General features: G+C 46.5%; 1 protein-coding gene, 2 long non-coding RNA genes and 1 pseudogene across 4 annotated transcripts in view; 3 read left to right on the top strand and 1 right to left on the bottom strand.

Moving 5' to 3' along the window:
- LOC309354443 overlaps positions 1 to 27,056 on the bottom strand; it is a 609,149-nt gene that overhangs the window by 249,138 nt on the left and 332,955 nt on the right. The window lies entirely within an intron of this gene.
- Positions 1,695 to 21,093, top strand: LOC309354429. The gene is made up of 4 exons (XR_014162290.1): positions 1,695 to 1,812; positions 5,440 to 5,541; positions 18,305 to 18,533; positions 19,698 to 21,093. It is a non-coding gene; the product is annotated as an uncharacterized lncRNA (long non-coding RNA).
- On the top strand, positions 12,132 to 12,602 carry LOC309356150 (small ribosomal subunit protein uS12 pseudogene; annotated as a pseudogene). The gene has a single exon. The product of its transcript is annotated as a small ribosomal subunit protein uS12 pseudogene (transcript).
- ZNF385C (zinc finger protein 385C) overlaps positions 25,180 to 27,056 on the top strand; it is a 156,118-nt gene continuing 154,241 nt past the window's right edge. Inside the window, exon 1 of the mRNA XM_081884048.1 lies at positions 25,180 to 25,306. The gene's annotated coding sequence lies outside the window, so the exon portion shown is untranslated. The remainder of the gene's footprint in view (positions 25,307 to 27,056) is intronic.

Below are 27,056 nucleotides of genomic sequence, written 5' to 3'. Positions count from 1 at the left end.
ATAATTTATTATTTATACCCTGCCCACCTGGCTGGGTTTCCCCAGCCACTCTGGGGAGCTCCCAACAGAATGTTAAAAGCACGATAAACCATCAAACATTAAAAAAACTTCCCTAAACAGGGCTGCCTTCAGGTGTCTTCTAGAAGTCAGATAGTTTTTTATTTCCTTGACAACTTATGGGAGGGCGTTCCATGGGTGGGTGCCGCTACCAAGAAGACCCTCTGCCTGGTTCTCTGTAACCTCACTGCCTTTGTATGTGTATAATAAAATAAAATTAGTGACGGTACTTTTTTATTTTCCTTTGGCCACTGTTATTTTTTGCGTGTCCCCTTTCCAACCCTTGCCAAAAAACCCGCAGTTTGGATTACCAATGTTCTGTATTTGCACCATTTAAGTTAATTTGGCAGCTGTCAACATAAATCTTATTGGGGGGTTGTTATTTTTTACTCCTGAGTTCTTTGTTTTGTTCCTCACATAAACATTAAGAGAGCTAAGAGGTAGGTGTCATTTTTTTCTTTTCATGAATATATTTGTCATCGGGCATGTACCTTTATCATTATAACCTCATAGTGCATAGCTGTCAACCGTCCCTTATTTGGCGGGAAACTCCCTTATCCCAGCGCCGTGTCCCGCTGCTGTCCCTTATTGATGATGTCCCTTAAATTTCCCAGGTTTCAAAGGAAGCAGCTCTTCTCCCTCCCTCCCTCCCTGCCGGCCAGGGAGGAGGGAGGCTCCAACTGTGTTGCTTGGCTGCCTGGCCCGCCCCCCTCCGGTGTCCTCTCACCAGCCTCAGCCCCAAGGAGCCCCTCCCCGCCGGGACTGGCGGGAGCCTTGGGCCCTTCTGCCGCCATCCTCCTCACGGCAGCCAAACTGAGCGTCTCTGCCTGGGGCCTCTCCTCTGCCCGTCACCGCCGCCACTGCTCCCGCTAGGCCGTACTGCGGCTGTGCCGCTGAAGGACCCGGATGAGATGGGCAGCCTGGCACAGCCTATGAATTGCTGATGAGCCTTGAGAGGAGAGCAAGGGCAACCATAGAGAAAGCAGTTCAGAGAGAGGAGGAGGAGGAGGCGCAGGCAGGTGTTCCAAGGGCTAACCATAGAGGGAGAAAGCGGAGGAAGGCCCGCAAGCACTTCTCCCTTATATTTGTAGTGGTAGACTAGCATAGATGGTCTGATCTGTTTACTTTGGGCGCTATTCCCCCCCTTCCTCCCACCCCACCTAATGGAATTGAGAGCTGTAGATGGAGCACGAGAGAAAAGATACAGAACTGCAGCAGTTCTTCGTAGCTTGGACTTCGTTTTGCGCAAAAAGTGGTTGCTGCTTGTAGTTATTTAATTGCAATGTTTCATCAGCTGGTGTCTTGAGCAGCAACCTCTGGAAACGAAGGGCTAAAAACCGGCGCTGCTCTCCAAAATTATCGGGTCCCTTTTAACTTTGAATTTCAGCTGGTTGGCTAAAATCCCTTATATTGGCTGCTGATCCCTTATTTTCGAGGCTGCCGGTCCCTTATTTTCAAATCTGTAAGTTGACAGTTATGCATAGTGTTTGCATTTTATCTCGTATAAAATAACAGGTATGATTATAACCATCTAGGCAGAAGTTTTGTTTTCTCTGACGTGGACTGAAACGGCAGTTTTCTCATCCCGTATTGGTTGCATCAGTTGTGCTATTTAGGGAAGATCACATATTTTTTTGAGGCCCTTGGTTGTGTTTTGGAAGGTTGTTGGTTTTTTGTGTGTTTTTTAACTGCTCTTGTCACCTTCTAGAAGCTTTCCTGAATACTAATGGCACATCCCTGGCCTTGCTTTCCCTGGTATGTTTGCCTCAAGGAAAGAGAAAGTGATTGTCTGCTTTTGTCAAAATTTTCCCCAGGGCCATCCATTACCTAGCAAAGGCCCTGAGACTAGTTTGAAGGTGACTGCCACATGCATTGTGTCCCCATGACTTTCATTAAAAATAAATAAATCAGCCTGTACCAAACAGCTCAGGAAAACTGAGGGGCATTGTAATAAGACAAGCGTCAAACATGTGAAAGTCTTTGCGCTTATCTGAGATGTGTAAGACGGCATTACACATCAGTTTCTAAGTGATGGTGGCCTCATAGACTATTTAGTCTCACAGGAGTGTCAGCTTTTGGTGAACTGGTTGTGGTGTAATCAGGCCTTTTTTTTCATCCGGAACATGCCGGAACCTCTCAGGTGGGCACCATTGCTATTCTAAGAGAACCTGTTCATAGTGAGTTCTGGCACCTCTTTTCACAGAAAAATAACACTAGGCAGAATCACTAGGTTTGTCAGGTGCTGGAATGTGAGCCTCTCCTCATTAGTACACGTTTTTAATTTTGCGGTTATCCTGACTAAGAAATCTGCTTAGGGTCAAAGTGTGCTAATCCTTAACTCTCGGCTGTCTGTGTCATGCCTTTATTTTATTTTCATTCTCCTTGAACTCTACTGAGCTTTCTAACTGAAATATACTCAGAGGCGAGAGTGGATTTCATGCTCTTTATTCAGCTCATAGTGGTAAGGAGGGAATGAAAGTCCCCTCAAAGTATCTGCTTTATATACATTATTTACACAATGGGCTGCACGTGATTGGCTAATTCCGGAATTCTCCTGTAGGCCAATCAGGTTGTGGATTCACTTCTATCTGGAGCTGGATTGGGTGGCTCCTGCCAACCAATCATACTGCTGCATTGTTCTAGGACCAATCAGACTGCTGCATTCTGAATCCTATTGTTCTAGGACCACTCAGACTGCTGCAGTTTGGATCCTATTGTTCTAGGACCAATCAGACTGTTGCAGTTTGGATCCTATTCAACTTAGTACATAACTGTCAGGGGCTCAGGAGCAGAGGCACAAGAAAGGGAGGAAATGGAGAGCGAGGGGGAGGAATCCGAAGGAAACGTAAGCGATGACAGTGGTCTGAGGTCTCTGAGTCTTTCCAGCGAATCGGAAGATTCACAGAAAGGGGCTCCCATGGTCAGAGCAAGGGGGGTGCCTAGGGGGACACCCCAGGAAGAAGGGGCCAGAGGGACTCAGAGAGCAGCAGTTGGAAATCAGGACCAGCTTCCCCACCAGAGCGCAGTAGGGGGGAGGAGTCCCAGGTATCGGGATCAGGCTGCTCACCAACAGTGGGAGGAGATGAGTCAGGATTGGCCACGCCTCCATCGGAGAGCGGGGAAACGGTCAAGAGGAAGGTTGGAGGCTGGGCGCGCGCGCCAAGTTCAAATGTACAGGCGAGCGGCACAGTCGGTAGCCCGGATAGGGAGCCAGGTCCTAAAGCCCGCCGAAAGGAGGGACAGGAGTCAGGGGGGTCGGCGTCAGAAGAGTCCAGAAAGGAGGAGACCCAGGGGGGCAGAAGGACCCAGAGGAGAAAGGAGAGACGGAAGAGGTGGAGTAAGGCTAGAGTCTTAAATTGGTGCACAGGGGGTGGAGACTCAGACGGAGCTTCGCCGATCTAGGTTCTAAGACGTAGAGCTGCACGCTGCGGCTTGGAAATGGAAACTGAACTTCAATAAAGACTTTTGTACATTATTACTGACTAGCGTTGGTCCTCTGTGAGCTGGGACCTAGAGGCAGCTCTGACAATAACACTAACCAAATATGATCAGGCCAGTAGCCCTTGTAATTCTTTTGTTCAGAAGATTTTTATTATTTTTGGTATGGAGGAGGGTTCAGCTGCACAAGCTACAACCCAGTGTGAAATGGCACAGCCTCAACAAGGATTTCCCGCCTCAATGAAAAGCAAGCTTTGGTGTATAGCTACTTAACACATCCCCAACAACAAGGCCTAAGTACGCACAAACTGCATTTGATCACACTTATCCTGTGTCAGTTTTGCCTCTTCCTACTTCTGCTTCCATCAAAGCTTAGGTTGGAAGTTCCCCAGGTGTCTTTCTTTTGTGTTACTCGGCAGTGGATCATGTACATTGATCAGTGTATAGATAAGCAATCCTAGTATATACTAGGCATCTATATCAAATCCTACGCTAGTGTAAGTAGCTGCCTTACAAATCACCTGCCTTGGGAAACTGTGCTTCGGGGATGGCAAAAGCAGCTAGACGACTTGCGCTTTCATGAAAACAAAACACCCACACAAACCACAGGGTTAGCGGAAGCAATTGGTTTGTCTCCAACGTGTGGGTGAGTAATCGTGGATTTGAAGGTTTGCTCATTCAGAGCCTTGATGCCCTTAGCAACAACAGCCTCCAAGTTCAACTCTTCCCCTCAGAACCATCAGTAGAGGCTTCCTGTGGTCAGCTGATGAGTGTGTCTTAGGTGGTTGCAAATATAATGTCAGAAAGACAAGATCTCGGTGGCTTCCACCATCTGTGGAACTCCGTTGGGTAAAGAAGGAACATAATTAAAATCACACAGCCATTCAGTATTCAGGGGAAAATATATGTATCTCCATTGCTGGACCGCTAAAGCAAAATGCCCCTAGTAGATAGCAGCCATTTGGTGACTTTCTCGGAAAGCTCTAACTTCAAGCGGCGTTTTCCACGTAAAAACACTTAACCCAGGAGAAAGAATGTGAGTGCAGACCCGCCAAGGGTCCCTATTTTCCAGGGACAGTCCCAGATTTATATAAGTTGTCCCGTTTTCTGGTTTGATACTGTAATGTCCTGCTTTTCCTCAATAAAGGTAAAAGGGACCCCTGACCATTAGTTCCAGTCGTGACCGACTCTGGGGTTGTGGCGCTCATCACGTTTTATTGGCCGAGGGTGCCGGCATACAGTTTCCGGGTCATGTGGCCAGCATGACTAAGGTACACTGTCTGTACCTAGGTAAAAAGGTAAAGGGACCCCTGACCATTAGATCCAGTCGTGGCCGACTCTGGGGTTGCAGTGCTCATCACGTTTTATTGGCCGAGGGTGCCGGCATACAGTTTCCGGGTCATGTGGCCAGCATGACTAAGGTGCTTCTGGTGAACCAGAGCAGCACACGGAAACGCTGTTTACCTTCCCGCCGGAATGGTACCTATTTATCTACTTGCACTTTGACGTGCTTTCAAACTGCTAGGTTGGCAGGAGCAGGGACCGAGCAACGGGAGCTCACCCCATTGCGGGGATTCGAACCGCCGAATCCCCACGACGCCAAATCCCCTTCTGATCGGCAAGCCCTAGGCTCTGTGGTTTAACCCACAGTGCCACCCGTGTCCCTTTTCCTCAATAGGCCATCCCTATTTTCATCAGAGAAAGGTTGGAGGGTTTGGTAAGAGATGTCCCTATCTTGCTCTGTGGACTTGTAATGTACTTTTTTATTTTTTAATAAAGAATATAAAACACACACACACACACACACCCAAAAAAAGCAAAAGAAGAAAGATGGTAAAATAATCATTTTACCCCTTCAAAACTATGATTCATGTATGGAGATTTAACCGGGTAATATAGTGAAGTTCTACGTACAATTAATTGACTAACCATTGCCTCTAACAGGGTAACGGCCCAGTTTATGACTGATCTCTTAACCATCACCATCTCGAATGAAAGATGAAGTTCCCACAGTCCTTTACGCCAGATGCCGTGTGGCATACTGAAGTGAGTTTTTCTCATCCAGGTATCGATCGACTGCCCCTTTGCACAATAGTTACCAATGCATCTGCTTCAGAGCTGTGATTACGGCACTGCTACAGACAAGCTGTTTGGTGGCGCTTATTGAGTCCGCTAAACGGAATTGGGGGGGGGTGCTGTCTCCCTTACCTGCTGCCTTGAACACGCGGGTGTCCCCAGCTTCCTCTCTGGTTAATCTGGTCGTGATGAGTTTATATTGCTTTCCGATCTCCACGGAAATTGCAAAGGTCATTAAGTCCCTGACAACGTTCACTTTCACTGAAGCATATGACTCAATGAGCAATTAGAGGCTTAGTGGCAGCGAGAGCAGCTGACTTTAGCTCCTTGGCAATGTCCAGGCACCCAGTGCTAGAGGGAAGAGAGAGAGACCAAAAGGAATGGATCGCTGCCTGGTGGGAGATTTCATTGGGAAGAGAAAAAGACACAGCTAAGCTTTTTTTCTGGCAGCACGGTGGGAAAGTGATGGGAAAAACATTTATTGGCTTCATTTGTATGTGTCAGGCTGCTCTCAAAGACACAGGGCCGCATTTTTAGCTATATACCAAATCTCCAGGGACTATTGATAAGCAGGTATAATAGCTGCTTCACAAGGTCTGGGGTTTGTGTGTGTGTGTGTTTTGAGTAATCAAGAAGTTAAAACTGTTGGACTCGCCATTCTTTTCTGAGCAGTGGCAGGTCTTGCCAGGGGTGCCAACTTGAATCAAAAAACAGTGGTACCTCAGGTTACATACGCTTCAGGCTACATATGCTTCAGGTTACAGACTCCGCTAACCCAGAAATAGTACCTCAGGTTAAGAACTTTGCTTCAGGAAGAGAACAGAAATCGTTCTCCGGCGGCATGGCAGCAGCAGGAGGTCCCATTAGCTAAAGTGGTGCTTCAGGTTAAGAACAGTTTCAGGTTAAGAATGGACCTCCGGAAAGAATTAAGTACGTAACCAGAGGTACCACTGTATAGCGGGGGGGGGGGGCAGGTAAGCCCTACCCTGAATAATCCATCACAAGTCGTGGCACAAGCAAACCATTTGAATGGCAACACCCACCAACTTTGGGGGGCGGCCATCTCAAATATTTTATTGGGGAGCTGGCTCCTATGGTGCTTGCTTACCCCGTGTTTGGTTTCCTTTCAAAAACAGCAAGTGGAGGCTTTTCAGTGTTTTGTAGTAACCAATTTATTGGCAAACACACAGTTTGAACATAGGTGGACTTGGGTCTTTTCCCCCCAGCTGGAACTTGCCATAACTCAGTTCCAGCACCTCTCAGGTGGGCACCATTGCCATTCTAAGAGAACGAGGGAGGTGTTTATGGTGAGTTCTGGCACCTCTTTTTCTAGAAAAATAGCAATGGGTGGACACAAAGCTTTAAATGCTGTACTCCAAAAAGACAGCCAAAGTCCATTGCTCCTGCATCAGATCTCCGGGGAGACAGCTAGTACCTGAAGACACTTACAGAGCTCTAGCTCAGTCGCTTTCCCTGTGCCTGTCTCCATATCTAATCACAAACTGCATCACTTTTCTTCAAATAGCAGACACCAGGATTTCTTCATCCTTAGCTGGGCGTGGGGAAGGTGTGGCCTCTTCTGTGAATAGTTGTTGTTTTTTCCCTTTCTACACAGAACATTCCCCCAAATGGCCCTCTATTTGAGAAGCAACTGTCTAAACATCCAGTTACCATGGCAACGTAACACCTGTAGTTTACCTAACAAAAGGATGTGCTTATCCGGACACTTTGACCAACCATTAAGCTGTCCCTCAGCCCCATTAAATTTTTGTTGCCCAACCTCCAAATGGGCAATAGTGCTTTGGTCTTACGAGGCTACAACTTCAGCTATGGCAGAGGAATGGTGTGAAAATGTGCTGAAATCTACAGCGATGAAACATGCAGCGCTCCATAGGAGTGGCACACCACTTGTTGGAATGCAGTTTGGTGTTAGGCACTTGAGTCTGGAGGCTCAAGGCGCAGAAACTACAGTGGTACCTCAGGTTAAGTACTTAATTCATTCCGGAGGTCTGTTCTTAACCTGAAACTGTTCTTCACTTGAAGCACCTCTTTAGCTAATGGGGCCTCCTGCTGCTGCCATGCCGCCGGAGTGCGATTTCTGTTCTCATCCTGAAGCAAAGTTCCTAACCCGAGGTACTATTTCTGGGTTAGCGGAGTCTGTAACCTGAAGCGTATGTAACCCGAGGTACCACTATATGTGCTAACTTTTCCTGTGGCAGAGAGAAGTCTATACTCAGAGGCAGAAGCTGAAGCTGGAGAGGAAGGACTTCAAGAGGCGGAGGGGAGTCAGGCTGTTGAAGAGTCAGGGGTGTCTCCTTCTGCTGCCACAACAAGCTCTCTCTCCGTTGCTCTTCCAGTACCAGGAGAGGCATGAAGAGGGTGGAGGAGAAATTAGCTTCATGCAGGCACAGTCTCCAAAGAATTGGGGGGAAACCCTGGAGAGGAGGGGACTTAGGCAGTTGTGGGGAATCTCCACAACTGCTTCATGGTGGCAAGACCTGCCAGAGGAGAGTTGCTGTGCTCATTAGGCCCGACAGTCCGGTGCAGATCCTAGTTTTGCTTATGAAGAGCTAACTCCAACTTGCTCAGTGTGATTTACTGCTGGCCTGCTCTTTGACATAATGGGGACTTGCAGCAGGTGTGGGTGGGTTTATGTGACTATTGCTTTTTCCTCCCATGCTAATGGTGTATCCACAATTGATGTGGGAGTTGGCACAACTGACCTACCAGGGTGAAGTCGGACATAATATAGGAAGAGAAGTTAGAGCAGGTTTTGAACCAGTGGGATGGGTCTCGGCTACCTAAGCTGTATGACAGACTTAGGCTGTGTCTGCACAGAATTTTCAAGTGCTTTCTATGCACACAGAGTGTGGATGTTTTGTACATTGTTCCCAACATGTCATCCATATCCAATGTGTATTCACTTAATGTACTTCTTTGCAATATTTGATGTGATTAATAGACTAAAAATGCAATGTAAATTATCATTGCTCCATTGTGGACATCAGGAAGTGCATTGTGTACATGTCTGGGAATTTTACACTGTTCAGCTCTCAGTCTTGCACTTTCTCTCATGCATTAGTCTTCTCCCCTCCCCTTTTATAGAAGACATTTTTAAAACTGCAAAACTGATGGCACAGGCACCAGATGTCTTCCATAGTTGGATCTTCCCCATTCCACCACAATGAAAAACTGCATCATTTTCCTCTCTCTCTCTCTTTTAAAAGCTTTCCCTGGAACAGACGCGGGTCTATTTACGAAATAACAAGGCTGCCTCCATCCCTTTCATAATGATATATGTGCCTATTTCCTCACTTGTGAGTCTCCAGCATGCTGATGCAGTGTGTCAAAGCAGGACAGTTTCTGGAGAAAGCTGTCTTCTGGAAGAACGAATGGCACCATTTTGGTGGGATTTGGGATCTTTAGCACCGAGTTCTGCTTTTGTTCATGCTGCCACTTTTCCAACTGGTGTCCCATAACCACCTCTTAATCTACACACCAAACTGGAACCTAATTTAAGAAAGCCACACACACAGCCTAACAGCCTTATCTTGGCAGGGATTTCCTTAAACAATAAAATTAACAGCTGCAAATAATTACGTGTGTGCCAGGTGGCACGAGCTACTGTTGCTAAGCTAGTATTTAAGCCTGTATGTGTTGGACACATGCTTTATTGGACATTGGGTATGACACATCTAATAAGATGAAGCCATCCTGAATATACTGTTTGGAGAAAAAGAGTGTATGAACTAACTCTTACATTATGCTGTGGCATACATATGTTTACCACCAGGCCAGTCCTAGCCATGTGTCTGCAAGGAAATATTTATCACATGCGCACTTAACGTTTTCACTTTTTTTCCAACAAAAAAAATACTTGTAATTAATGGATACATTTCAAACATAGAACAGTATGGAAAATTGGCAAGGAAAAACAAGGGAAACAAATTTGGATACAAACTTTTTTATTATTATTAACAAAAACACATCGCCAAAATGAAAATGGCACTTACTCTGTTTGCAGTTTCAGACAACAGTGCTTGACAAATACATGTTTATCTTCTTTCTAAGTTAATGCTTATAAAATATCTGTATTTATAAATATGTTTTCCCCTTCGTTTTCACACAGACACACAAAATGCATATATATATATATATATATATATATATATATATATATATATATATGCCTATCTTTCTATAGAAACAGTTATAAAGTATTTTAAAAGTAACATTTTTAGGTGTACAGGTGTTTTTTTTAAATCACGTGTGAAGCAATCCAAAGCAAAATTAGAGTTCTGATTATCACAAGTGGCATGGCTGAAGAGGCATTACCCATTGCCTTAAAGTATGCCCTTAATTCTTTTGCCATTATCAAGATCTAAATCCGTATCAACAGTTATTCAGCTTCTAAATAAAGCTTGAATTCTGGGTCAGTCTTTGTAATTGGTTTTTAGCTGTCTTCATCAACCACTGCGTGTGATTAATTTGGGAATATGGCAAAGTTAAATATCATTTATTTTTTTAAAAAATAGAGACACGATCCTGCTTTTTGTACTCTTTGCATTTGAAATGGCAGGTTGGGCGCTCATTCACAAATAGATCTTTCAAAGCAGGTGTCCCAGCTGCTGTTTGAAGCAGGACTGAAATGGTTAGACACTGTCTGTACCTAGGTAAAAAGGTAAAGGGACCCCTGACCATTAGATCCAGTCGTGGCCGACTCTGGGGTTGCAGTGCTCATCACGTTTTATTGGCTGAGGGAGATGGCGTACAGCTTCTGTGTCATGTGGCCAGCATGACTAAACCGCTTCTGGCGAACCAGAGCAGCACACGGAATGCCGTTTACCTTCCCACCGGAGTGGTACCTATTTATCTACTTGCACTTTGATTGCTTTCAAAATGCTACGTTGGCAGGAGCAGGGACCCAGCAATGGGAGCTCACCCCATCGCGGGGATTCAAACCGCCGTCCTTCTGATCGGCAAGTCCTAGGCTCTGTGGTTTAACCTACCTACCTACAAATGTCTTCGCGAGTAAACTCCTGAGCCCTACCATTTTACCCCATTTTGCACCTTTGTCCCTTAATTATTCTTGCAGTGCTCTTTCTACAGGCGGTATGTAATTGATTGCTATGTCTTCTGACTCTGAAATTCAGGAAGTGGTGCTTAGCTGCTGAGGACTGGTGCTAACAGTTCAGTTCAACTGGAACTCTGCATATGTCCCAGGAGATAGAGCAAGCTTGTTTTCTCCTGCTCCAGCGGGTAGGACCTGAACCAATGGATTCAAGTTACAAGAAAGGAGATTTTGACTAAACATCAGCAAGAACTTTCTGGCTGTAAGAGCTGTTTGACAGTGGAACAGACTCCCTTGGAAAGTAGGGGACTCTCCTTCATTGAAAGTTTTTAAGTAGAGGTTGGATGGTCATCTGTTACGGATGCTTCAGTTGTGATTTGTACATTGCAGGGGGTTGAGCTAAATGATCCCGAGTTTCTTCCAACTCTATAATTCTATGGTTCTAACTAAGCGCTTATTTCGGTTTTGCTTTGAGCAATGTGTGGCTGTATTTGCGAGGGAATCGGAGAAAGTGACACTGGTCGCAGTGAAGTATTGTTCCATGGGAAGCCCTAGTGGTTCCTGCAAAATCTACTCTCCATAGTAGCAACTGTACGGAGAATTTTTCCCCACAATAACACATGTGCACAGCGAGATGGGATAACTTAAGTGCAAAAGCCTGATTAAGTTCAGGAAAAGTTGGAAGAAAGTTCAGGAAGTTTGCTTTCTACAACTGCGCTCTCAGTTCTGTTTTGTTCAGTTTTTCACTTGGAGGACTGTTCCACTTCTTTAAGTTGTTCTGGAATCCTCCAGAAGTCTACTCCACACTGCTCCGACCTTGTTGATGTCTGCAGGAGCCAAACTCTTCTGCCGCTTATCTAGAGCCATACCCTTGCCTCCATTCCCTACTTCTCATCCATGCTTGTTATTCTTCGGTTGAAATTTAATGTGGAAAGCACAAGTCTGGGTTACCCAAAAAGGGAGCTTGTATCTGTTTTTGAACTTTCCGCAGAACTCAGGGGTGATTGGACTTAGCTGAAGTGACCAGTGAAGGCCGCCCTATATTCTGCCACCCAATCATCACTTGAAGATGGGAGTCCCTTTCCTGAATGTTCATGCATGTTAAAAAATGCAAGCATCTTGTTATCAGACACCCACATATTTCATGCCTAGCCTTTGCTCTCATAACCTCCAAGACTCAGCTACATGGGTCACGTTGAAACTCAGGAAACTGCTTGTTTTTACTCTCCCTTCTTCTGGACTGGTAATTATTAGCACCTCTTTCCTATTTCTGTCTTTCTCATTTCCCTAATCTGTCTCTGAGCTTTTTTGTTAATCCAAACCCTAGTCATTTGCATTTGAGCATTTCCCCTCAATGTGCTTAAACCTCCACTGCATTTTGCCTGGTTGCCTAGCACCTCAGTTTAAGGCAACCTCTTTGCCTAAGTCTAGATCTTTATGGCCCAGTTTGGGTAGCCTGTGTCAAGTGTAACAGCTAAACATGTTGCAGATCTCGGGTTCCTTCGGGTGAGCTGGCAGCAGCAGCTGGAGGAAGATGGGCAAGTGCCTTGGAATTTGGACAGCCAGGAAGCTGCACAGTCATCGCCGAGACCAGAAACGACATGACAGACAATACAAGAAGGCCCATCTGGGTACTGCTTTGAAAGCCAACCCTTTTGGGGGAGCTTCCCATGCCAAAGGAATTGTCCTGGGAATTGTCCTTGGTGTTGAAGCCAAGCAGCCAAATTCTGCCACCAGGTAGTGTGTCCGAATTCAGCTCATCAAGAATAAAAAGAAAATAACATCCTCTGTTCCTAATGATGGTTGTCTGAACTTCACTGAGGAGAACGATGAAGTCCTGGTTGCTGGGTTTGGTCGAAAAGGGCTTGGTGACATTGCTGGTGTCCACTTCAAGGTTGATAAAGTAGCCAATGTTTCTCTGTTAGCATTGTACAAAGGCAAGAAAGAGAGATCAAGATAATAATATCTATTATGCTGCATGCAGCTATAATAAAACTTCCCATTTGACAATTAAAAAAACAAACAAAACCCTCTAACCATATTGCAAACTCATATTTCTAACTTTTGTTGTTTTCACTCTGACAACGCCTGTGCTAGATTGCTGCCATGTGTTCTATGTGGGGCTGCTGTTGAAGACAGTTCGGAACATGTAGCTGATGCAGAATTCAAAGGCCATATTGTTGACCAAGCATATAAAATATTTTCTGGCATGATTAAACTGGCTACCAGCTAGTTTTCTTGCCTAATTCAAAGTGCTGATTTTGACCTATGAAGCCTTCTGTGGGCTCAGGATGCTAATACCTTAAGGAAATACCTCTTCCACATGAACCAACCTTGACTCTGCATTCATAATCTGAGCTCCTTTTCTATGTGCCCCTTCTGAGAGAGCTGCAGAGGGTGGTAACACAAGAACGGTGTTTGTTCAGTAGTTGATACATGCTTGCGCCAGAAAGGCATGCCAGCATCTTTATTGGTTTTCAGGCATGAGGCAAAAACATTTCTATTTACCCAAGCTTTTGACCCTTTATCTGAAGGCTATTAGGTGCACTTGTGGCCTCCCCCCACCCTCTTTTTTTTAAGTGGGATGTGGTCCAGTGTTATTTTTCTAGAAAAAGAGGTGCCGGAACTCACCACAAATGCCTCCCTTGTTCTCTTAGAATGGCAATGGCACCCACCTGACAGGTGCTAGAACGGAGTTCCATTGAGTTCTGGCTGAAAAAAAAAAGCCCTGGTTAGAACTCCCTTCTTAAATACATTATAGATCTGCTTTCTCTGTTTTTATTCTACTCTGGTTTTTTTATACTTGGTGGTCATGCTCGTTTCACTTTGTGTATTGCTTTTGGGTCCCTTTTTGTGAAAAAATGACTAATACATTCAATAAGAAATGATCATGTAAAAGCTGGGCTCATAGATATCCCCTTCCTATCTTCAAGGAGGAAGAGGCCATTGCAAGCACATGATCCCAAAGCATGCCTTTGCAGCATGCTTCTGTTTTCTCCCAAAGTAGAAAGGGACCTCTACCAGTTAATTGCCCTCAAGCTACATCACTGCCTTCATTCTCTCTTCCTAAGTCTTTGCATTCATGTTCTTGGCCTTCCTCCCACACACATCTGCTTATATACCATCCCCTGTACTCGGAGCAGTACCCCTATTCAATCCACCAAGCCACTTTTCTATTGTTCCACCTTTCCCTGGACAGTTGCTCCTGAATCACACTCCTCTCACCTTGCCTGCACCTCAGCCACCATGACCTTGCCCTGCTGTTTAGAAAACTGACTGCCATTGAGTATGGCTAGCTATTACAGGCAGTTGTATTAATAAGACACTTGTTGTCGGGTGCATGAGCGTTTAAAGCAACGTAGGCTGACTCGCGGCCATACGTTTATGGTTTACGTGAAGAACTTTCTCCTGACTGAGCTGAACTCGCTGCCAAGCAGTTTCATTGGGTGAGCCCCTTCACCTTAATGAGAAGCAAGAAGCACTCCTGCTCGATGCTTACTACTACTGAGTGGTGGTTCTTTCTCCTGGAGCCTTCAGATCATTTTACAGAATCACAGGGAGGGACGAGAGAGTGCCTACCCCCAGACTGTCACCTGTAGGAATAATGGAGACGACAGGAGGTTGGATGCAGGTGAGCTGTGCGGAAGCACGCTGGCAAGCATGCTCCAAGCAAGCTGCTGGCTAGCTCTGCTGAGGCTCCTTTTATTAGCAGAAGTCAACAATTGGAAAGAGTAGCGAAACCACCCTGAACTTAACAGATTTCCATCTAAGCACATTTCCAGCATTAGCAAATACACATGTCAACAGGTGTTTCCCTCAGATGTTCCCCCCGATACTTGATTACGTCCACATTCCTGGTCATGCTCCAGCCGAGCGATATGTCTAACAAACAAATTGTGAAAGGACAAAAGGTCAGGGGGGAAACCCTGTTTTCTAGCCAAGAAGGCAAAAGGTCAGGGAAAGCAGGCGCAACGCTCCTTGACATACTGTTGCATGTCTGGTGCGAGGTTTGCCTTCGCAAAGTGGAGCGTTACCTCTACAGTCACCCAGTGCAGCTTCTGTGTTGCTGCCCAATATGGAACTGAGAGCTCAGTTCTTCCCAGGAGTTACCACCTGCAGGGAGACTTTAATTCCAGCCTTCCTATTGGAGCTCTCCTCTGAACCATTATGCCACTGTGGGAAACCATAGGCCCAAGTAACATCTTCTTCTTCTACTCCTCCTCCTTCTCCTTCTTCTCCTTCTCCTTCTTCTCCTCCTCCTTCTTCTTCTTCTCCTTCTCCTTCTTCTTCCTCTCCTCCTCCTCCTCCTCCTCCTTCTTCTTCCTCTCCTCCTCCTCCTCCTCCTTCTTCTCCTTCTCCTTCTTCCTCTTCTTCTCCTTCTCCTTCTTCTTCTTCCTCTTCCTCTCCTCCTCCTCCTCCTCCTCCTCCTCCTTCTTCTTCTTCTCCTCCTCCTCCTCCTCCTCCTCCTTCCTCTCCTCCTCCTCCTCCTCCTCCTCCTCCTCCTCCTTCCTCTCCTCCTCCTCCTTCCTCCTCCTCCTCCTCCTCCTCCTCTTCTTCTTCTTCTTCTTCTTCTTCTTCTTCTTCTTCTTCTTCATTATATTTATTGAGTTTATACACCACCCTATACCTGGAGGTCACAGGGCAGTTCACAGAAAAGACCACAACATATATAATCAGAATAAAAGCAATAGCCCACTAACCTCCCCCCTCCCCACCAAGAGCCACATTTTAAAAGGGTACAGAATGTCAAACAAATGAACCAAAGGCCTGGTTAAAAAGGAACGTTTTTGCCTGGCACCTAAATGAAGGCGCCAGGCAAACTTCCCTGGGGAGAGCATTCCACAGGCGGGGAGCCACTGCGGAGAAGGCCCCGTTCTCGTGTTGACACCCTCTGCACCTCTCGAGGAGGAGGCACACAAAGGAGGGCCTCAGATAATGATCTCAGGGTCCAGGCAAGTTCATATGGAAAGAGGCAGTCCTTGAGGTATTGCAGTCCTGAGCCTTTACTGGCTCTTTACTATACTCCTTTATATTGCCCATTCATTATTATTTGTGCTCACAGAATTGGGGTGGTTATGCACAGTCCTGCTATGAGCTCTGCTTGTGTCGGCAAAAGTTTCGGACTGGGCGTACTGTTTTGTTTTGGATCAACGCGTCCCCCGTAACCGCCTGCCTGAAATCCTGCAATATTTTAGACACAAACGTTCTGGTTCGTTCTGTGTCCCGCTTTTGTTGTGCTATAGTGGAAGAGTGGAATAATGCAATAATACTGGGGGAGCACTGCAGGACAACTAATAGAGTGGAATGGCCTGAGGATGGTCCAGTATAAATTAATCACTATTATTGTGTCCATGGCATGTTGGGGGGGGCAGTCTGAAGGGGCCCTGTGACTGGATTGATGCTCTTTCCTTCCACGTTAAAAACTTTCCCTTCCAGTTAACTTTAGTTCCAGGTTTGCTATTCATGAACTCTGCTTCCCAGCCCTGAAAGCCTCCCATGTTCTGGGACAACTGTCCTAGATCCCTGAGACATCTTCCATCATGTCCTTTTGAGCAAATCAGATCTTTCATAACTTCTTGATCGGGATCGAGGTAGCCAAATCTGATATGGGACTCCAGATGGCGACTTACAGGCTCCATACACACATTCTTTCCCTCAAAGAATTTTGAGTACTGTAGTTTGTTGAAGAGGCAAGGCCAGCCCCTGAGGCAAATCCCAAAATAGCATCCTTCTCCCTACCAGCAAAGGAAGATCTACATCAGGAACAAGGGGTGGGGGAGAGAGAAAGATCCACATTGGGGACTGCTGCCTCCGTGGATCCTGCCGCCTGAGGCGATCACCTCACCTTGCCTCATGGGTGAGCTGGGCCTGCTGTGTGAGGTAAAGTACAATGTCCAGAATTATTTGAGAGAAAGAATGTGCTTTGACTATACTTTAAAGGTATAGCATATACCAGTGCTATTTTGATAGAAAAAGAGGTGCCGGAACTCACCACAAACACTTTCCTCGTTCTCTTAGAATGGCAATGGAGCCCACCCGAGAGGTGCTGGAACTGGGGGGGGGGGGAGAGCCCTGGCATATATGCAGACTACTGTGAATTTTCCTGACTTTCCTATCCTGCTCCCATCCTCTTTCACACACAACACTTCCCACTAAAGTCTACAAAACCCTTCAATATTGGGTTTAGAATGGCATGCAAACTGAAGGATGTTATAGAAAGGTTGCCTTCGTGTTGCGTTTTGGTTAATGAATCGCTCACAGAGAACTTCACTTTCTCTGGGAATTTATTAAACAAGGAATAGGGATCCAGACTAGGCTTAAGATGTTCAGAGAGCACTTTGAAAGAGCAAAGCTGCATACAAGTAGTGATTGCAGCAAAATACTGGCTCTGTCATCTCCCCCTCTGTAAATAAGTCAGCTATAGCACTGCTATCAGCATCTTGACAGCTAAGGTATGAGATCCATTAGAGCATCTGTAATTATTTATAGAGGAGGAGAAAACATATTGCATTGATTTTTATTTTTTTTAAACAGGATTGCCCAGCAAAGGAGCACTCCCTGTTTCTAGGGAAGAGTTCTTAAAAAGTAATAATTATCTTAGTTATAATTGCCAGCAGAATGAAAGCTTTTCACTTTTCCCCCTGAATGTTATTTCACTCTGCTCAGTGAACTATATAGCACTTAACCAGCAGAAAATGCTGAATGGCATTTAACAATTCTGGGGAAGGTCTAAGTTGTCCAATAGATATTATATAGTACAGATTTGGGGGCACACATATTTATGCAAAAAATTTTTTAGACAAGCTACATGTTACATGGACTGCAAGAAGATCAAACCTATCCATTCTGAAGGAAATCAGCCCTGAGTGCTCACTGGAAGGACAGCTGAGGCTCCAATACTTTGGCCACCTCATGAGAAGAGAAGACTCCCTGGAAAAGACCCTGATGTTGGGAAAGATTGAGGGCACAAGGAGAAGGGGACGACAGAGGACAAGATGGTTGGAGAGTGTTCTCAAAGCTATTGACCTGAGTTTGACCAAACTGCGGGAGGCAGTGGAAAACAGGAGTGCCTGGCGTGCTCTGGTCCATGGGGTCACAAAGAATCAGACACAACTCAACAACAACATGTTACATCTCACCATTTTTGGTGACGTCACAGAATATGCTGTGGTTGAGCTCTCAGACTGAAAGCTGGAAGCTGTATATGAATTAGAGGAATGCAACCAAGAATCCTACACAATGTCATATACTGCTTAGGTCCTATTACTGCACAATGTCATGTTGCTTAGTGTCAGGTGTGCTTGCAGGACCCAGGCCCTGGGACCAATAGGAATTTGCAGGACTGGGGCCTTCCTAAGTTTGTTCTGAAGAGGCAAGGCGCGGCCTCACAGGTGAGGCTGATTGGTAACTCACAGCCCCTGGTGGCAAGAGCTGGGAAGGGATATAAGGTCAGCATTTCCCTTCGGCTCTTTGCCACAGCAACACGCTCCCTGCCTTGCTGCGTTTGATTCCTTGACTCCTTGCTTCTTGATCCTTGGGTAGGCACAGCTTTGTGGTTCGTTGACCATCTCTAGTGACTCAGTTGGAAGACAGAAGCTTCAGGCTAAGAGGCAATATTATAATTTATGGAGTATCTAATTTTCCCCTCTGCACTGCTTATAGTCTGGATGCCACTGAATACTAGTTGGAGAGGGGCAATAGAGAAAGAGGACTACTGTGCATCCCTGGTTGTAAGCTTCTTGGAAGCATCTTGGTTGGATATTGTGGGAAACAAATGGTGGATTAGACAGGCCTTTGAGTCAAGTCAACAGGGCTTCTCCTTCAGGAATTTCACCAGTCCAGACTCTGCTCCCCCTCTCCATCCCCTGCTGTCTCGCATGCTCCAGATCAGGTAGGTACAGTGCTGCTTGCCGAGAGTCAGTGGGAGATTTTGTGTGATCTATAAACCAACAGTGGTGAGCTAAATCAGGTGGTGTGGAGGAAAGCAAAATAACAATTGGCCTGGGTGGTAATGGTGGATATGAGAAACCTTTTCCAGATGGCAGTCCATTTTGACAGGTGGGTGTCAATCACCTGGTGACGTTAGGTAACCCAAAGTTTTTTGTTTTTTCCCCCCATTTTTTTCGATACCTGCAGAGGAAGATATTTTGCATTGCCGGCTTCGGTAAAACATTGGAGGTTTTTAAGCAGAGGTTGGGTGGCCATCTGCCATGGGTGCTTTAGTTGAGATTCCTGTATTGCAAGAGGTTGGATCAGATGACCGGCAGTGTCTCTTCCAACTCTACAATTCTATGTACTGACAACAAGCCTGCTATGGGCAGGGATTGGCCATGCTACAGGATTCCTCAACAGGAACTCCACCGCTTTTGATCCCAGCAGGTTTGCTGTCAGTACTGATCAACTGAATGGTGCTGACAGCAAGCTTCACTTGCCAAGGAATAATCAGGAGTGTACTTTAAGGCTCCCTGTTTGCTGTCAGATTCATCTCTGCCCACCCCATATATGGCATCAGGAATGGGACTGGTGAGTGTAGTTTGGGGAAAACGGCTGTGTGCCTAACTGGGACCCATGCCATGCCTCACTAGGCCCATGGAATTGAGGTTCCACACCTCTGATGTATTTATTTATAATTTTATTTATCAAATTTGTATGCCACCCTTCATCTGAAGACCCCAGGGCGGTTCAACGCATAAAAACACAAAATAGAAACACAAAATACAAGCACATTTAAAATGGATGTTACTCAGCCAAAGGTCTGGTTAAAGAAGAATGTTTTTGCCTGGCACCTAAAGGTGTATAATGAAGGTGCCCGACAAGCCTCCCTGGGGAGAGGGAGCAACTGCAGAAAAGGCACATTCTTGTGTTGTGTTGCCATCTTTTGAGCCTCTCATGGCAGGGGCACACAAAGAAGGGTCTCCGATGATGACCGCAGGGTCTAGGTAGGTTCATATGGAGAGAGGCGGTCCTTTAGGTATTGGTATCCCAATGTAGGGCTTCCAGCCAGTAGGGTTACTGACCAAAAGAAAAATTGCTCTGTCTTTTGTGTATTTAACAGCAGCTTGATCTACAGGGATAATCAGGTGATGCTTATCATGGCAATGAGATAGGCATCATCACCTGCTAAAGTTTAGCACAGGGGTAGATATGGAACATGTGGCCCTCCAAATGTTGCTAGTCTACAACTCTCTTCATCCCTCACCACTGGCCATACAGCTGTTGAAATGCACAAGAACGGAGGCAGATAAAAATATAAGAACTGAAAGCATCAGTGGATGTCATTCCTTCCTGATTGCATGCATGGAAATTAGATTCCAAACATGAGCGGAGCAGTCTAGCAAATCTCTGCTGGACCACCAAACTCCTTGAGGTATTTCTATTTCGGACAGTACATGATGCCCCGAAGAAAGGATCTCTCCAAAAGTCTGGAGAGAGGGAGTCCTGACTCCAATGAGCTACAACTTGCAGGGGGTGAGGAACAAAAAAATATTTCAAATCTGCTGTTAGCCCTTGGAATGCGGCCTTCTAAAAAACCCCTATCCATCAGATAAGTAAAACTAGTGTGCAGATTGAGTATCAGTTTGCTTGTTTCCTTGGGCGGAGGGGCATGTGTGATGAGCTTCTGTTTTTATAGCTGTCCACCCAGTGGCTTTTAAAGCCTTGAACTTTCGGATGCTGGAGAGTAATTAATAATGAAGCAGCTCTGCAAAAGGAGTCAGCGAAAGGAGTTTTAAATAAAACATCCAGTAGCCAATTTACCCTTACTTAAAAAGCAAACACCCTCTTTCCGGGAACACGAAAGGGCAATATAATTGTATATATATCTATATTGCTTTCCTGCCCTTGTAGGGTAGCTGGATTTCAGTGCCGGTTGATTTCTGTAAAACGTGGTGTGCCTGGATGGGGGAACTGTTGGTTACTCCCAACTGTGTTAAATGCTAGAAAAGAAATAAAAATTAACTATAGCATCCGAGTTAAAGCTTTCTGATGGCTGAACATGGCTTACTTGACTTGCCAAAGGTGGTTGTTGGGTCAGTGTGAACAGCAAACAACTCTGGAGGTATTTGCTTAATTTGAAGTGTTCCAAAGGCCGTGCACTCATGAAAGGGCTTTCATAACAGATGCTGTTCAACGTTATTAAGTGGCCCCAGTCCAGGACAGCTGCTATAATGTGAGCCTTTCATCGCCTCCAGCTGAACAGTACGGGATTTCCACCCCTAAACAAGCCACCCTGAGCTGTCAGTAGTGGCCTCTGTGTGATATATTCAGGCCTCCTTCTAGAAGTGTTTCTTACCCATGTTCTTTTTCTGGGATACTGTTTTCCAAAAGCAGGCTTTTCAAAAGTCTATTACTCGCCCCTCCACAAAGTTCACCATCCACTTTTTCCATCGTTCGGTTCCCCTGCCCCCAGCAGCCAAAAGCATCCATGCTGTGTATTTGGTTGCCTTCTAAGAGTAGTGTGATGCACTGGCCAGAATGTTCATCTTCCTGCCATAAAAGGTTTCGCTTTCGAACACATGCATATCAAGTTGCTGAGGATTTGATCTGCCAGCAACCCTGATGTGGATGCGAAGCTGGCAGTGACACCATCCTGTCCCTTAAAAGATAACGAATGCATAAGACATCACCTTGCCGACAAAGGTCCGTATAGTTAGAGCTATGGTTTTCCAGTAGTGATGTGTGGAAGTGAGAGCTGGACCATAAAGAAGGCTGATCGCCGAAGAATTGATGCTTTTGAATTATGGTGCTGGAGGAGACTCTTGAGAGTCCCATGGACTGCAAGAAGATCAAACCTCTCCATTCTTAAGGAAATCAGCCCTGAGTGCTCACTAGAAGGACAGATCCTGAAGCTGAGGCTCCAATACTTTGGCCACCTCAAGAGAAGAGAAGACTCCCTGGAAAAGCCCCTGATGTTGGGAAAGATGGAGGGCACAAGGAGAAGGGGACAACAGAGGACGAGATGGTTGGACAGTGTTCTCGAAGCTACGAACATGAGTCTGACCAAACTGCGGAAGGCAGTGGAAGACAGGAGTGCCTGGCATGCTCTGGTCCATGGGATCACGAAGAGTCGGACACAACTAAACAACAACAACAACGCATATGTTGTGTGGTCCTCACCAGTGCAGAAAGAAAAACATGGAAGGGATGTTGGGCACAGAGGTATGATTCAGAAGGCAGGCCCCCAGAACCAAGGGGTAGAAACTTTTGGGGAGCAGATGTCAGCTACATGTTAAGAGAAACGTCGTAATGGTATGAGTTGTTTTGCCAGTGGAACAGACGGCCTACTCAGGAAGTGATGAGCTTTCTTTTGCTGGCTGGCGGGCCACCTGCCAAGGGATGCTGTAGCTGCTGCCTCCTGCGCTCGTGGTCCTAAATTGAGTTGGACTGGATGACTTTATAAAGGTACCTTCAAACTCTGTGATTCAGATACAAATTCACAATTCAGAGCTGAACAATGTTAACTTATTATGATCAATAATAATATTGAATAACAGCAGACTAAAATTCTGCAGGGAAAGCTGGGGTGTGCTCATTATGGGGAATGCTACAACTGTTGAATTTGACCTGTGCTTCACCTATTAAATGCAAAGAGCAAAAAATGGACACGCTCCCACCTCCTTTCAAGTGCAAGGAAGAGCCTTGACTCTTGGATGAGACAAAAAGAAAGGCCCAAAAGTGGCCACCCAGATGCTTCTGGGAAGCCTGCAAAAAGGATCAGGTTAACAGCCCCCTCCCAATGTTGTTTCCCCCAGAAACTGAACACATTGACCCTTAAAACGTTCCTTCAATGGTGTTTATTGACCTATCAGGCTGCTGTGCTGATAGATCTACCACCCTATACAGGTCTTTCCAGAAATAAGTTCAGATGGCTTTTACCCAAGCAAGCAGGTACAGGATTGCAGCCTTTAAAAAGCGTTCTAAGCCTATGCCGATAAGCACATTTTGTCACAGCAAATACATTTTTGTCTCATTTCAGTTGGGTGAGACCCTCTCAGCTCCATTGGGAAATGACAGAAGGCGAAAAAATCCCGTCCCCATGCTTCACCCCTTCGTAAGTTTATTTATATCTCCTTACTATGTCCTCTGTCAGGGCCAGTCCTACCATTAGGCAAAGTGAGGTGGCTGCCTCAGGCAGATTTTTTTGAAAGGGCAGCAAAATATTAAGTTATTTAATTTATTATTGTTGGATTTATTTATTTTTATGCCAGGGAGAGGGAAGAAATGTCTGCCACCAAAATAACTTAGCTGGCCTTGCACCTTGATGGGGTATTGGGGGGGGGGGTCAATATGCTGTGGTATCTCAGGCAGTAAAACATCATGGTCTGGCCCTGCCCTCCATTCTTAGCTTTTCTGCCATATCTTGTATGGAAAATGCTGTTCCAGCTCACCTGTGAAGCAAAGTGAGGCAACCTTGTTCCTAATGTAGATCTTCACTCACCTGTTCTTCCCTGGTGGGAGTGGGAATCCATTTTGTGGCTTGCCTCAGGACCCAAATGTCTTGGGTCAGCCCTGTCCGTAGGAGCAAATTCCTAGGGACCCCAATAAAATTATTTGAGTGAGCTGGTCCCCTCCAGGTTGATGGACATTGCTATTCAAATGGTCTGTGTCTTGTGATCAATTATGTGGGGTGGGGCTTACTTGGGCACCCCAATATTTTATTCAAGTTGGCACCCTTGGCCCTGTCACTCACTCTCTCACACACACGTCTAGTCTAAGACATTTTGGCACCTGAGGTGACCACAAAATTTTTTCCCTCCTTCCCACCACCAGAGAAGAAGGGGCGGGTGAAGATCTACATCAGGGAGAATCAAGTACAGTGGTACCTCAGGTTAAGTACTTAATTTGTTCTGGAGGTCCGTTCTTAACCCGAAACTGTTCTTAACCTGAAGCACCACTTTAGCTAATGGGGCCTCCCGCTCCCACCAGAGCACGATTTCTGTTCTCATGCTGAAGCAAAGTTCTTAACCTGAAGCACTATTTCTGGGTTAGCAGAGTTGTTTACCTGAAGCGTATGTAACCTGAGGTACCACTGTAAACCTTACCTGACAGATGAAGTGGTAATCAAAGGCTGATGTTGTGGGATGGGAGGCACTCTGAATCACGCCAGGCAGGTGCAAAGCCCAGGAGAGCTCAGAGGACAGCCCCCGCCATTTCTTCCTTAGAAAGTGATCAGCATCCCATTTGCCAAGAGGCTGTTGGGGAGGGCAGTGGGGGATGGCTGCTGAACTGGTGGCAGGTCTGGCTTCCAAGCAACACTCCACAGCCATCGCTGCCCCTGTGGCAGTGCATGAAGCATACCTCAGAGGCCAAAATCCACTGCCCTTGTGTATCCTGCTGCCCAATAATAATAATAATAATAATAATAATAATAATAATAATAAATTTTATTTATATCCCGCCCTCCCCAGCCGAAGCCGGGCTCAGGGCGGCTAACAACAATCAAATAATCAAACAGTCAAATAATCACACATTCTAAAAATATTTCATTATAAAAATTAATTAAAATCAAATTGATGGCAACCGATTAAGCAAAATTCTGTGCAGGTTGCCAGAGGAGGGAGTCAGGCTGCGCCCTGACCAAAGGCCTGGTGGAACAACTCTGTCTTGCAGGCCCTGCGGAAAGATGTCAGGTCCCACAGGGCCCTAGTCTCTTGTGACAGTGTTCCACCAGATTGGAGCCACAGCCGAGAAGGCCCTGGCTCTAGTTGAGGCCAGCCTAACCTCTCTGAGGCCTGGGACCTTGAGGATGTTATTATTTGCAGGCCGTAGGTTTCTCTGTGGGGCATACCAGGAGAGGCGGTCCCATAGGTACGAGGGTCCTAGGCCGTATAGGGTTGCCTCACCTTGTCTCATGCATGGGCCGGCCCTGCACACCGAACCCACCCGCATCCCCTTGGTGGTCCTCCCCTCCAGTGCACCTGCTGGGTTCCAGCTGTCAAAGTAAGCTGCAGCACATGGGGGCATGGGGAGACAGGGGGCCCATCTTGCCCCAAGGGTGCCAACCTGAATAAAATATTGGGGGGGCAGGTAAGCCCAGTGCTGCGTAATCCATCACAAGACACGGCACATGCACACCATTTGAATGGCAATGCCCATCAGCTTGGGAAGGGGGGCTCTCAAATATTTTATGGGGGGGGGGAGGCGAAGGGACTTTGGCCCCTAGGAGTTGGTTCCAATGTTTTGTCCTTTGCCTCCGGCGGCGAAAGGTCTTGGCTCCAGCCCTGGTTTGGTTCCCCTGCTAAATTTTTTTGGGTGATCCCCCCCGGGGTGATTAGGCTAAACAAGCAAGCAAACACTCCCGGGATGCTTCAAGGCAGGCGGGTGATGCACCCCCTCTCCCCCCCCCAAAGGAGCCAGCAATGCAAAACGTCCCCCCCCCCCTTGGGCGCTAATTGGTGCAGCTGTCGCGCTTGGCCCGCTCGCCCGGGTCGCGGCTCTCCCCCCACCGCAGCGCGAGGCGGGGGAGCGGCCGGCAGCTACGCCCCCCACGAGCCCGGGATGGCGCGCGTGCGCGTCCCCAAGGGTCCGGGGAGGCTGGCGCGCGGCGTTGGCACGCGCACTCTGCCCTAGAGCGGGCGCTGCGCCGTTGCTTGCTGCTACCTGCTAGCTGCCCGCGAGGAGGAGGAGATGTTGCAAGCCATGCCCGGCTGAGCAGCAGCTGGCCAGGTAAACTGCATCTGGGGGGCTGGGTGCGTGGGGTGGGGGGGGGAGAAGGGGGGGTGGGCGGTATAAAGAGGTGTGTGCATCTAAGGCGCTTGCAGGGGATTCTCCCCCTCTCCGGAGAATCGCGTTTGGCTGTGCAAAAGGCGAAGGAGGCGGAACCGGTCTTTGCTGCTCCGTTAACTCACGGGCAGGTGTGCGTGGGGGAGAAGAAAAAAAGTGGGCTTTAGGAGCACGCAGGAGACTTTTGCGTGCCCCACGCACTGTGGAAACGCTTTCGAAAGAGGGAAGGAGGGCTAGCCCATCTTAACCCACCCACCTGCCCTCCGTCAGAGCCTTGCATCTCCTGCCAGTCGCTGCTCCTACCTGCCAGTCCCTTCCATTCATTTTCTCTGGCTGTCATTCATTCAGCCTTTATTGGCATAATTTCGACAATAAAATTCATAGAAGAAAGGGATTGGGAAATCCATAAAACGTGGGTAATCCAGACGGAAAGACTCGGTAGCCACCATTAAGTAGTTTTAATTTTAACTTGAAAAATCTCAATTTAAATAATCCTGAAACCGTTTTAGTAGTTTTGGGAATATCATCTCTCAGCAGATAGTGGATTACAGATTCTTTGCAAACAGATACTTTAAGCTTGGAAGGAGTCTGTTTGTCTTTGCCTGTGTTCCACTTTCCACCTTCCCTTCCTAATTCCTCACCCCTCCTTCATGTTTTCCGCCTCGCCTCTCTTTCTCTCCTTGATTTCCACCCCCTTGCAATTCACTTTCTTGCCTATTTCTCCTTTCGTCCCTCTGTTCCATCTATACCTGCTCTCACCTGGTTTTTCCTCTCCAAGTGATCCGGTTTCTGTAAGAGAGAAGCAAAGGGAACCTTTGGAAAACCCTCCTCTATCCCCCTCAGGAGTCCGGATGTCGTGGGGTTGCGCCCCCCCCAAAACTGGCGTTGATTTTCCTGTAATTTTTTTATGTTTCGTGAACAAGGTGTTAATGTGCTGCAGGCCAGCAGTCGTGTAAAGATGCTTTATTTAATAGGAACCAAAAATCATGTTTCAGGAGGTTGAATGTCCTTTTGCAGAAGAAAGGTAGTCCCAAGAATGGTCATTTTGTAGGAAAACTTTGTATTGGGACACTTTTAAACTTGACTGTGGTTTCAAGGGATTTCAGATACAAACCATGGGACTATGAACTGCATGACGCATGACTTTAGCCAAATGGAAGAATATGTTGAAAAGCGCAGAGGAGATAGTCCTCATTTGTTGCTACTCCTTACAATACCGTTTTTAGTGAATGTTAGGTGTCTGAAACTTGGTTTCTCATTCTTCATTGTAAGCTTCTGATTATTGGAAACCTAGTTAGTGGCCCAGGGTATGAAGACTGCATCACTGCATCAGAACCAACACTCCCGGACAAGGTGAGCTGTGTAAGCTGCAAGCTTGCATGCTTTTGCAAACAAAATGCTTCCTCTGTCTTTAGTTGATGCCTGGTGCAAGAGTATGCAAGCTTTTGACATAACAGATCTCTGCCAGGCAACGGAAAAGGCAGATAATGCCTCATAGTGCACCAAGTGCTGCTGATATACGACTGTGCGGTCTTTTGAGCTACACAAGCAGTTCAGCAATGGGAAAGATAAGCAAATTGCCCTACTTTCTTTTGCTGTAGATATGCACACAACACAACCTTTTTGAGTTACTCAAGTCTCAGCAACTGCACAGAACTTTTAGGATGTGTTGTATTACCAGCTTAAAATGCAA

The sequence above is a fragment of the Podarcis melisellensis genome (assembly GCF_964234715.1).
Source record: "Podarcis melisellensis genome assembly, chromosome: 13".
In the NCBI taxonomy this organism is placed as follows: Eukaryota; Metazoa; Chordata; class Lepidosauria; order Squamata; family Lacertidae; genus Podarcis; species Podarcis melisellensis.
Note: the sequence above shows the minus strand (reverse complement) of the source record. Positions and strands in the feature narration are given on the sequence as shown.